At 50.8% G+C, this 12,280-nt stretch overlaps 1 protein-coding gene across 1 annotated transcript in view; it reads left to right on the top strand.

The window, feature by feature from the left end:
* The first annotated feature begins 1,951 nt into the window (after positions 1-1,951).
* LOC144488399 (CDC42 small effector protein 1-A-like) overlaps positions 1,952-12,280 on the top strand; it is a 34,805-nt gene continuing 24,476 nt past the window's right edge. The window contains exon 1 of the mRNA XM_078206473.1: positions 1,952-2,234. The gene's annotated coding sequence lies outside the window, so the exon portion shown is untranslated. The remainder of the gene's footprint in view (positions 2,235-12,280) is intronic.

Here is a 12,280-nt window from a genome sequence, read left to right as displayed (position 1 = left end):
TGCCTTCGTGACCACCTTGTTAGCATGGCCATTCCACCTAACCTGCATATCTTTGGACACGAAGGGACAATTTAGCATGGCCAATCCATTTAACCTTTCAACACTTTGGACACTAAGGGTCAATTTAGTATGGCCAATCCACCTAACCTACACACCTTTGGACACTAAGGGGCAATTTAGCATGGCCAATCCACCTAACCGACACACCTTTGGACACTAAGGGGCAATTTAGCATGGCCAATCCACCTAACCTACACACCTTTGGACACGAAGGGGCAATTTAGCATGGCCAATCCACCTAACCTACACACCTTTGGACACTAAGGCACAATTTAGCATGGCCAATCCACCTAACCTGCCCATCTTTGGACACTAAGGGGCAATTTAGCATGGCCAATCCACCTAACCTGCACACCTATGGACATTAAGGGACAATTTGGCATGGCCAATCCACCTAACTCAAACATCTTTGGACACAAAGGAGCAATTTAGCATGGCCAATCCAACAAACCTGCACATCTATGGACACTAAGGGGCAATTTAGCATGGCCAATCCACCTAACCTGCCCATCTATGGACACTAAGGGACAATTTAGCATGGCCAATTCACCTAATCTGCGTATCTTGCGCCGCACTGTGGGAGGGTCAGTGCTGAGGGAGCGCCACACTGTGGGAGGGTCAGCGCTGAGGGAGCGCCGCACTGTGGGAGGGTCAGTGCTGAGGGAGCGCCGCACTGTGGGAGGGTCAGTGCTGAGGGAGCGCTGCACTGTGGGAGGGTCAGTGCTGAGGGAGCGCCGCACTGTGGGAGGGTCAGTGCTGAGGGAGCGCCGCACTGTGGGAGGGTCAGTGCTGAGGGAGCGCCGCACTGTGGGAGGGTCGGTGCTGAGGGAGCGCCGCACTGTGGGAGGGTCGGTGCTGAGGGAGCACCGCACTGTGGGAGGGTCAGTGCTGAGGGAGAGCCACACCGTGGGAGGATCAGTGCTGAGGGAGTGCCGCACTGTGGGAGGGTCGGTGTTGAGGGAGCGCCGCACTGTGGGAGGGTCAGTGCTGAGGGAGCGCCGCACTGTGGGAGGGTCGGTGTTGAGGGAGCGCCGCACTGTGGGAGGGTCAGTGCTGAGGGAGCGCCGCACTGTGGGAGGGTCGGTGCTGAGGGAGCGCCGCACTGTGGGAGGGTCGGTGCTGAGGGAGCACCGCACTGCGGGAGGGTCAGTGCTGAGGGAGCGCCACCATGCTGCCCCATTTTTGAACAATTTGCCCAAATCCTGTTTTTGTTTCAGATTCCAGCACTCACAGTCATTTGCTTTTTGCTAATTGTCGGTGGATGATTATGGTATCGAACCATCGAAAAGTTACAGCACAGTAGGAGGCCATTCAGCCCAACTTATCCATGCCTGCCCGAGGACACCCAGGTAGAGGAGTCTCAAACTGGAGGGCATAGGTTTAAGGTGAGAGGGGAGAGATACAAAAGTGTCCAGAGGGGCAATCTTTTCACACAGAGGGTGGTGAGTATCTGGAACGAGCTGCCAGAGGCAGTAGTAGAGGCGGGTACAATTTTGTCTTTTAAAAAGCGTTTAGACAGTTACATGGGTACGATGGGTGTAGAGGGCAAACGCGGGCAACTGGGACTAGCTTAGTGGTTTAAAAAAAGGGGCGGCATGGACAAGTTGGGCCGAAGGGCCTGTTTCCATGCTGTAAACCCTCTGTGACTCCATGACATTTGACTTCTTACTGTGCTTACCCCAGTCCAATGCCGGCATCTCCACAGCTATGAAACTTGCGCAGATGCAGTGACTAACATCTGAAGCTGTGGTGCCAACCAACATCTCTTTATAAGGGAAGGCAAAACGCCCTCAAACAAGTCCACCCTTACAGAAATGTGTGTGTTTTTAAAAAAAATAAAAAACTTGTTGGTAGCTGCCTGTACGACCCAGAGGTGGCGTCTCTCGTGTGTGTGTGAGGTTAAGTCTGTCCCCTCCTCTAAGCTGTGGGAAATCAAGAGCTTCGCTGAGACTCCTCCGATCGAGAAGCAATGAGTCACTGAGTGAGATTTGGAGCCACACCTCAGATTGGGCAGTAAAACAAGGAAAAGAAATTGCGAGAAAGAAAGGAAGGAAGAGAGAGAGAGAGAGAGAACAACCTTCAGAAGTTTGCTCGGAAAGTTCTCTGACTTTAAGTAAAGTTGGGAGATTCTCTCGACTTTCCCCGATCACTTATTGGCACCAGCCTAACAAAAGGTAAGCGACGGGAGAGGGAACGAAGTCTGTTTGAAACTTTTCCTCCAAAGCTTTTAGATGCTGCCCAGGGAGAGAAGAGAGGAAAAAGTTCCAATGGCCTGGGAAGGTACAACCGTTTGCTCTGTGGCAATGCAGATTGATAATGTGTGGGTGTAATATATATATATATATATAGAAACATATATATTTTGTCCTACATAAAACAGATTTGGTGCAGGACAGAGAATTGGGAAAAAAAGCCAAGTCCTGTATTTTTTCTGGGGAGGGGGGGAGTGGGTGAACCTACTGCATCTTTTCGGGCAGTTTGTGAATTTCAGGCCTTTGTAAGTTTCATTTCCAATGTGGATGAAACCGCTTGGGGGGGAAATATGCCTGTTCGGTTGGCCCTGTTTTCCGAGGGAGGCAGTTAATTCTGAAGTGGAGACTTGTTGAAGACACTCGACCTGTGTCCTTCTGCGCTCTTGTGGGTTAATATTTGACGGTGCGCTTGTGGGGCAGTTTTTTTCCCCCCTGTGCTTATTGCATTGGCAAAGTGTGGCTGATACTAGGTACTGACCCAGATGGTTGCAAACAGGCAGTGGGTCTGGTGATGGGCCTGATTCTCAAGTGTGTGATGAGTATTAATATTTTTGGCCCTGAACTAGTTGCAAGATTATTAGCTCTCTCTCTCTCTCTGTCTCTCGATGTGCCCCCCAGGACTCTTTTCTCCTCAATTTAACCTCGCCCTATTTCCTGTCTTTGCCCCCAAGGTCATCTAATCCCTTGCGTTACTGATTAAACACTCACCCCATTTTCCTGTCCCCCCCCCTCCCTAATCCTAACCCTATCGCTAACTCTATCCCTATCCCTATCCCTAACCCTATCCCTATCCCTATCCCTAACCCTAACCCTATCCCTAACCCTATCCCTAACCCTATCCCTAACCCTATCCCTAACCCTAACCCTAACCCTATCCCTAACCCTAACTCTATCCCTAACTCTAACCCTTCTAACTCTACCTCTAACCCTAACCCTATCCCTATCCCTATCCCTAACTCTAACCCTAACCCTAACTCTAACCCTAACCCTAACCCTATCCCGAACCCGAACCCTATCCCTAACCCTAACTCTAACCCTATCCCTAACCCTATCCCTAACCCTATCCCTAACTCTAACCCTATCCCTAACCCTATCCCTAACCCTATCCCTAACCCTATCCCTATCCCTAACCCTATCCCTATCCCTAACCCTATCCCTATCCCTATCCCTAACCCTAACCCTAACCCGAACCCTAGCTCTAACCCTAACCCTAACCCTAACCCTAACCCTAATCCTAACTCTAACCCTAACTCTAACCCTATCCCTAACCCTAACCCGAACTCTAACCCTAACCCTATGCCTAACCCTAACTCTAACCCTATCCCTAACCCTATCCCTATCCCGAACCCTAACTCTAACCCGAACCCTATCCCTAACCCTATCCCGAACCCTATACCTAGCCCTATCCCTAACCCTATCCCTATCCCTATCCCGAACCCTAACTCTAACCCTAACCCTAACCCTATCCCTAACCCTATCCATAACCCTAACCCTATCCCTATCCCTAACCCTAACCCTAACCCTAACCCTATCCCTATCCCTAACCCTAACTCTAACCCTAACTCTAACTCTAACTCTAACCCTAACTCTAACTCTAACCCTAACTCTAACTCTAACCCTAACCCTATCCCTATCCCTATCCCTATCCCTAACCCTAACCCTAATACTAACTCTAACCCTAACCCTAACTCTAACCCTATCCCTAACCCTAACCCGAACTCTAACCCTAACCCTATGCCTAACCCTAACTCTAACCCTATCCCTAACCCTATCCCTATCCCGAACCCTAACTCTAACCCGAACACTATCCCTAACCCTATCCCGAACCCTATACCTAGCCCTATCCCTAACCCTATCCCTATCCCTATCCCGAACCCTAACTCTAACCCTAACCCTAACCCTATCCCTAACCCTATCCATAACCCTAACCCTATCCCTATCCGTAACCCTAACCCTAACCCTATCCCTATCCCTATCCCTAACCCTAACTCTAACCCTAACTCTAACCCTAACTCTAACTCTAACTCTAACCCTAACCCTATCCCTATCCCTAACCCTATCCCTATCTCTAACCCTAACCCTAACCCTAACTCTAACCCTAACTCTAACCCTAACTCTAACTCTAACTCTAACTCTAACCCTATCCCTAACCCTATCCCTAACCCTATCCCTAACCCTATCCCTATCCCTAACCCTATCCCTAACCCTATCCCTAACCCTATCCCTAACCCTATCCCTAACCCTATCCCTAACCCTATCCCTAACCCTATCCCTAACCCTATCCCTAACCCTATCCCTAACCCTATCCCTAACCCTATCCCTAACCCTAACCCTATCCCTAACCCTATCCCTATCCCTAACTCTAACCCTATCCCTAACCCTATCCCTAACTCTAACCCTAACTCTAACCCTAACTCTAACCCTATCCCTAACCCTAACCCTAACCCTAACCCTAACCCTATCCCTAACCCTAACCCTAACCCTAACCCTATCCCTATCCCTATCCCTAACCCTATCCCTAACCCTATCCCTAACCCTATCCCTATCCCTATCCCTATCCCTAACCCTAACCCTAACCCTAACTCTAACTCTAACTCTAACTCTAACTCTAACCTTATCCCTAACCCTAACCCTAATCCCCTCCCCCAAGAACACCAAAGTCATTCAACCTCCTGCATCCGTCCCTAAACACAAAAACAAGAAAAGTTGGAGAGGCATCTCGGGGGAGAGTGGGGGGGGGGAGGGGTGGAGATGGGGGGGTGGGGAGGAAGAAGAGGAACTGTAGATCAAACACAAGTTTCTTATTTCCTGATTTTGAACTTGTTACGGTCCAGCAGCGCTATACGGACCTCCCTTCATCTGTGTGTGTGTGTGTCTGTGTGTGAGTGTCTGTGTGTGAGTGTCTGTGTGTGAGTGTCTGTGTGTGAGTCTCTGTGTGTGTGTGTCTCTGTGTGTGTGTGTCTCTGTGTGTGTGTGTCTCTGTGTGTGTGTGTCTCTGTGTGTGTGTGTGTCTCTGTGTGTGTCTCTGTGTGTGTGTGTCTCTGTGTGTGTGTGTGCGTCTCTGTGTGTGTGTCTCTGTGTGTGTGTGCGTCTCTGTGTGTGTGCGTCTCTGTGTGTGTGTGCGTCTCTGTGTGTGTGTGTGCGTCTCTGTGTGTGTGTGTGCGTCTCTGTGTGAGTGTATGTCTGTGTGTGTGCGTCTCTGTGTGTGTGTGTGTGCGTCTCTGTGTGTGTGTGTGTGCGTCTCTGTGTGTGTGTGTGCGTCTCTGTGTGTGTGTGTGCGTCTCTGTGTGTGTGTGTGCGTCTCTGTGTGTGTGTGTGCGTCTCTGTGTGAGTGTATGTCTGTGTGTATGCGTCTCTGTGTGTGTGTGTCTCTGTGTGAGTGTGTGTCTGAGTGTGTGTGTGTCTGAGTGTGTGTGTGTCTGAGTGTGTGTCTGTGTGTGTGTCTGACTGAGTGTGTGTGTGTGTCTGTGTGTCTCTGTGTGTGTCTGTGTCACTGTGTGTTTCTGTGTGTGTGTGTGTGTGTGTCTGTGTGTCTGTGTGTGTGTGTGTCTCTGTGTGTGTGTCTCTGTGTGTGTGTGTGTGTGAGTGTCTGTGAGTGTGTGACTGTGAGTGTGTGACTGTGAGTGTGTGTCTGTGAGTGTGTGTCTGTGAGTGTGTGACTGTGAGTGTGTGACTGTGAGTGTGTGTCTGTGAGTGTGTGTCTGTGAGTGTGTGTCTGTGAGTGTGTGACTGTGAGTGTGTGTCTGTGAGTGTGTGTCTGTGAGTGTGTGTCTGTGAGTGTGTGACTGTGAGTGTGTGACTGTGAGTGTGTGTCTGTGAGTGTGTGTCTGTGAGTGTGTGTCTGTGAGTGTGTGTCTCTGTGTCCCCACTTTCCTGCCTTTGATATCAAATTATTTTCATTTTGCTGAACAGATTTTTTTGCCTGGAGAATGTGACCCGGGCTCCCTCCTCACCCTCAGGGAGCCGGGGCCACTTTTAACCCGACTGCACCTTAGATTGGGGCGGGGGGAGGGGCAGAACTTCAGCCACAGAAAGTGCAGCAGCCAATTTACCCACATCATTGGCGGAGATAATCTGTGGGGGTGTTGAGGGATAATTATTGCACCCCCCCCACCCAGAGAAATCCTCCCCCCCTCCCCTCCACCCTCCTCCCCCTCCCCTCACCTCCCCCTGGCTCAAGTGGCTGTTGGGGAATCTTTCAAACCCCACTTAAGAGGAGCAGATATAAAAATATAAACATTGATGGGATGTGGCCCATGTCGCCCCCACCTCCCCTCGCCCCCCCGCGCCACCTGAACTCAGTGTGTCTCTCGGGCCATTTCAGAGGGGGGCAGTTAAGAGTCAACCACATTGGCTGAGGCTCTGGAGTCACATGTAGGCCAGACCGGGGTAAGGGCGGCAGATTTCCTTCCCTCAAGGGGACATTAGTGAACCAGATGGTTTATTTTTTTCACGACAATCATAGAATCCCTAGATCCCTAGAAGGAGGTCATTCGGCCCATTGAGTCCGCATCGGCAACAATCCCACCCAGGCCCTATCCCCGTAACCCCACAGATTTACCCTGCTAATCCCCCTGACACGAAGGGCAATTTAGCACGGCCAATCCACCTAACCTGCACATCTTTGGACACTAAGGGACAATTTAGCATGGCCAATCCACCTAACCTGCACATCTTTGGACATTAAGAGGCAATTTAGCACGGCCAATCCCCCTAACCCACTCATCTTTGGACACTAAGGGGCAATTTAGCACGGCCAATCCACCTAACCTGCACATCTTTGGACTGTGGGAGGAAACCAGAGCACCCGAGTAAACATAGAAACTAGAAGCAGGAGGAGGCCATTCGGCCCTTCCAGCCTGCTCCGTCATTCATTTTGATCATAGCTGATCATCGAATCCAGTATCCTGATCCCCCCCTGCCCCCCCCTCCCCCCATATCCCTCGATCCCTTTAGCCCCAAGAGCGATATCTAATTCCTTCTTGAAATCACACAACGTTTTGACCTCAACTACTTTCTGTGGGAGTGAATTCCACACATTCACCACCCTCTGGGTGAAGAAATTTCTCCTCACCTCAGTCCTAAAAGGTTTACCCCCTTATCCTCAAACTATGACCCCCTAGTTCTGGGCTCCCTCCACCATCGGGAACATTCTTGGTCCTAAATGGCCCTTTTCCTCAAACTATGACCCCTAGCTCTTTCTGGACCTCCCCACCATTGGGAACGTTCTTTCTGAATCTACCCTGTTAGACACGGGGAGAACGTGCAAACTCCACACAGGCAGTCACCCGAGCCAGGAATCAAACCCAGGTCCCTGGCACTGTGAGGCAGCAGTGCTAACCCACTGTGCCACTGTGCCCAGTCACCCGAGTTGAGAATCGAACCCTAACCCTCACCCTAATCCTAACCACTGCTGGCACTGTGAGGCAGCAGTGCTAACCACTGTGCCACCGTGCCCAGTCACCCGAGCCAGGAATCGAACCCGGGTCCCTGGCACTGTGAGGCAGCAGTGCTAACCACTGTGCCACCGTGCCCAGTCACCCGAGCCAGGAATCGAACCCGGCTCCCTGGCACTGTGGGGCAGCAGTGCTAACCCACTGTGCCACTGTGCCCAGTCACCCGAGTTGAGAATCGAACCCTAACCCTCACCCTAATCCTAACCACTGCTGGCACTGTGAGGCAGCAGTGCTAACCACTGTGCCACCGTGCCCAGTCACCCGAGCCAGGAATCGAACCCGGGTCCCTGGCACTGTGAGGCAGCAGTGCTAACCCCACTGTGCCACCGTGCCGATGATTTTTGTCATGGTTGCCGTCACGGAGGCTGGCTTAAAATTCCGGACTTAATGAATCGAATTTTAGATTCTCACCAGCTGCCCGTGATTCTCACCTGAGCTACTGGATGAGTAAGTGAGTTGTGTTCTGGGATTGAATGGGTTATTCTACGGGGCGTTGCCTTGACAGTACCGATCCAGGAAAGTGTCTCTTAATTCCTTGGCCCTTGCTGAGTAAGGCGTTTGCCTTGTGTACAAGTGCGGGGTGTTGGTGTTTCGTGTATCTGTAAGCAATGGAAATGTTCCATGTTTTGGGTCCAGGCATGTATATGCATGAACGCAGAGGCCTTTCGGCCATTTTGTGTCACAGCCATCGTGCTATCGGTCTCTCTTCGTCTTCAATAATTATCTAGTTCCTCTTTTTTCTCGAAGATGTTTGTTGAATCTGGTTCCACCGCCCTTTCAAGCAGTGAGTTTGAGGTCGCCACAAATCCCATCGTGGTAGAATTTAAAATTCATAGGATCCCTGCAGTGCAGAAGAGGCCATTTGGCCCATTGAGTCTGCACCGACTTTCAGACAGAATATCTTACCCTCTCCCTTGCCCTATCCCTGTAACCCCACACATGTAACATGGCCAATCTGCCTAACCCACTCATCAATGGACACCTAAGGGGCAATTTAGTATGGCCAATCCTCCTAACCTGCACATCTTTGGACACGAAGGGGCAATTTAACATGGCCAATCCACCTAACCTGCACATCTTTGGACACTAAAGGGCAATTTAGCATGGCCAATCCACCCAATCTACACATCAATGGACACCAAGGGGCAATTTAGCATGACCAATCCACCTAATCTGCGCATCTTTGGACTGTGGGAGGAAACCGGAGCATCCGGAGGAACCCACGCAGACACAGGGGGAGAACGTGCAGACTCCACACAGACAGTGACCCAAGCCGGGAATCGAACCCATGTCCCTGGCGCTGTGAGACAGTAGTACTAACCACTGCGCCACCGTACCGCCCCTATTCAAGTCAATTAACAAAAATCTGAGATTGAAAGCTAGTCTCGGTAATGGTGACCATGACAACTATATTTGATTGTCATAACTAATGTCCCTTTTAGGGAAGGAAATCTGTTGTCGTTACCCGGTCTGGCCTACATGTGACCCCAGACCCCCTCCCTCCCTCTCCTCCCTGTACAAGGGGAAGGCTGATTGGCTGACAGTTGTCATGATGCATTTTCGTAGACTCCATTAATGAACGCAAAAATAATTTATGAATAAGAATTGTTAGGCCACCTCATGGCGACAGCTTGCTCCCTGCATCTAGGGATCTAGGCGTACAGTTCCCCGAAAGTGGCAAGGCGAGTGGATAAGGTGGCCAAGAAGGCATATGGCACGCTTGCCATCACAGATGCACCATAGAAAGCATTCTTTCTGGTTGTATCACAGCTTGGTATGGGCTCCTGCTCTGCCCAAGACCGCAAGAAACTACAAAGCTCGCGAATGTAGCCCAGTCCCATCACACGAACCAGCCTCCCATCCATTGACTCCGTCTACACTTCCCACTACCTTGGGAAAAGCAGCCAGCATAATCAAGGACCACCCACGCACCCCGGACATTCTCTCTTCCACCTTCTTCCATCGGGAAAAAGATACAAAAATCTGAGGTCACGTACCGACCGACTCAAGAACAGCTTCTTCCCTGCTGCTGTCAGACTTTTGAATGGACCGACCTCGCATTAAGTTGATCTTTCTCTACACCCTAGCTATGACTGTAACACTACATTCTGCACCCTCTCCTTTCCTTCTCTATGAACGGTATGCTTTGTCTGTATAGCGCGCAAGAAACAATACTTTTCACTGTATCCCAATACATGTGACAATAATAAATCAAATCAAAATCAGTGTCTAAAAATTGGCAAGTCATGTTGAGGCTGGATAGAACTTTAGTTAGGCCACATTTGGAATATTGCATACATAGAAACATAGAAACCCTACAGTGCAGAAGGAGGCCATTCGGCCCATCGAGTCTGCACCGACCACAATCCCACCCAGGCCCTACCCCCAGATATTTACCCACCAATCCCTTTAACCTACGCATCCCAGGACACTAAGGGGCAGTTTTGGCACGGCCAATCAACCTAACCCGCACATCTTTGGACTGTGGGAGGAAACCGGAGCACCCGGAGGAAACCCACGCAGACACGAGGAGAATGTGCAAACTCCACACAGACAGTGACCCGAGCCGGGAATCGAACCCGGGGCCCTGGAGCTGTGAAGCAGCAGTGCTAACCCACTGTGCTACCGTGCCGCCCCAGTTCTGGTTGCCGCACTACCGGAGGAACGTGGAGGCTTTGGAGAGGCTACAGCAGAGGTTTAGCAGGGTGTTGCCCTGGTTTGGAGGATGTTGGCTTTGGGAGAGATTGGACAAACTTGGTTGTTTTCACATGAAAGTCGGAGGCTGAGGGGACCTGATAGAAGTCTACAAGAATTATGAGAGACATGGGTGGAATGGATAGTCGGAGACTTTTTTCCCCAGGGCAGAAGTGTCGATCACTAAGGAACATAGGTTAAAGGTATAAGGGGCAAAGTTTTTAAAGGAGATGTGTGAGGCAAGTTTATTTTTACCCAGAGGGTGGTAAGTGTCTGGAATGCGCTGCCCGGGGAGGTGGTGGAAGCAGATACAATAGCAACGTTTAAGAGGCATCTTGACAGATACATGAATAGAGGGATACGGACCGCATAGAGCCAAAGGGGCGGCACGGTGGCACAGTGGGTTAGCACTGCTGCCTCACAGCGCCAGGGACCCGAGTTCAATTCCAGCCTCGGGTCACTGTCTGTGCGGAGTCCGCACGTTCTCCCCGTGTCTGCGTGGGTTTCCTCCGGATGCTCCGGTTTCCTCCCACGGTCCAAAGATATGCAGGTTAGGTGGATTGGCCATGCTAAATTGCCCCTTAGTGACCAAAGATGTACAGGTTAGGTGGATTGGCCATGTTAAATTGCCCCTTGGTGTCCAAAGATGTGCGGGTTAGGTGGATTGGCCATGCTCAATTGCCCCTTAGTGACCAAAGATGTACAGGTTAGGTGGATTGGCCATGTTAAATTGCCCCTTGGTGTCCAAAGATGTGCGGGTTAGGTGGATTAGCCATGCTAAATTGCCCCTTAGTGACCAAAGATGTACAGGTTAGGTGGATTGGCCATGGTAAATTGCCCCTTAGTGTCCAAAGATGGGCAGGTTGGGTGGATTGGCCGTGCTAAATTGCCCCTTAGTGTCCAAAGATGTGCAGGTTAGGTGGATTGGCCATGTTAAATTGCCCCTTGGTGTCCAAAGATGTGTGGGTTAGGTGGATTGGCCATGTTAAATTGCCCCTTGGTGTCCAAAGATGGGCAGGTTGGGTGGATTGGCTGTGCTAAATTGCCCCTTGGTGTCCAAAGATGTGCGGGTTAGGTGGATTGGCCATGCTAAATTGCCCCTTAGTGTCCAAAGATGTACAGGTTAGGTGGATTGGCCATGCTAAATTGCCCCTTAGTGTCCAAAGATGGGCAGGTTGGGTGGATTGGCCATGCTAAATTGCCCCTTAGTGTCCAAAGATGGGCAGGTTGGGTGGATTGGCCATGCTAAATTGCCCCTTAGTGTCCAAAGATGGGCAGGTTGGGTGGATTGGCCATGCTAAATTGCCCCTTAGTGTCCAAAGATGGGCAGGTTGGGTGGATTGGCCATGCTATATGTGTGGTATTACAGAGGGGAGGGAGGGGAACCTGGGTGGAATGCTCTTCTGGGAGAGTTGCTGTTGGCTCAATGGTCCGAATGGCCTCCTCCTGCACTGTCAGGATTCTGTCGAGCTATAGAAGATGCTTAATCATCCATATCTTAATAGAACTGGCATCAACCTCAAATGGGGTTGGGGGGGGAAACACAAAGGAAAGAACAACACTCGGGACACAGAGGGATTGGATATCTCTCTCAGTCAATATTGGGAACAATTAGCATGCACCTTGCGTCACTCCCCCGCGCTTTGCGTCCCAATCACTTCAGTCAGACCGGTTCGGAAAAAGAACTACGTGGAGGGAGAGCACCGGAATGTGGCCAACTCTGCACTCGGACAACAGTCAACAAAATGTCTCCTGGAGACGCACTCAGAACCCAGATGGCCGCATGTGGTCCCTGGGCTGCCCACCACTGGTCTATCT

Source organism: Mustelus asterias, unplaced genomic scaffold (genome assembly GCF_964213995.1).
Source record: "Mustelus asterias unplaced genomic scaffold, sMusAst1.hap1.1 HAP1_SCAFFOLD_1529, whole genome shotgun sequence".
In the NCBI taxonomy this organism is placed as follows: domain Eukaryota; kingdom Metazoa; phylum Chordata; class Chondrichthyes; order Carcharhiniformes; family Triakidae; genus Mustelus; species Mustelus asterias.
The sequence above is the reverse complement of the archived record's forward strand: the minus strand, read 5'-3'. Positions and strand labels throughout refer to the sequence as shown.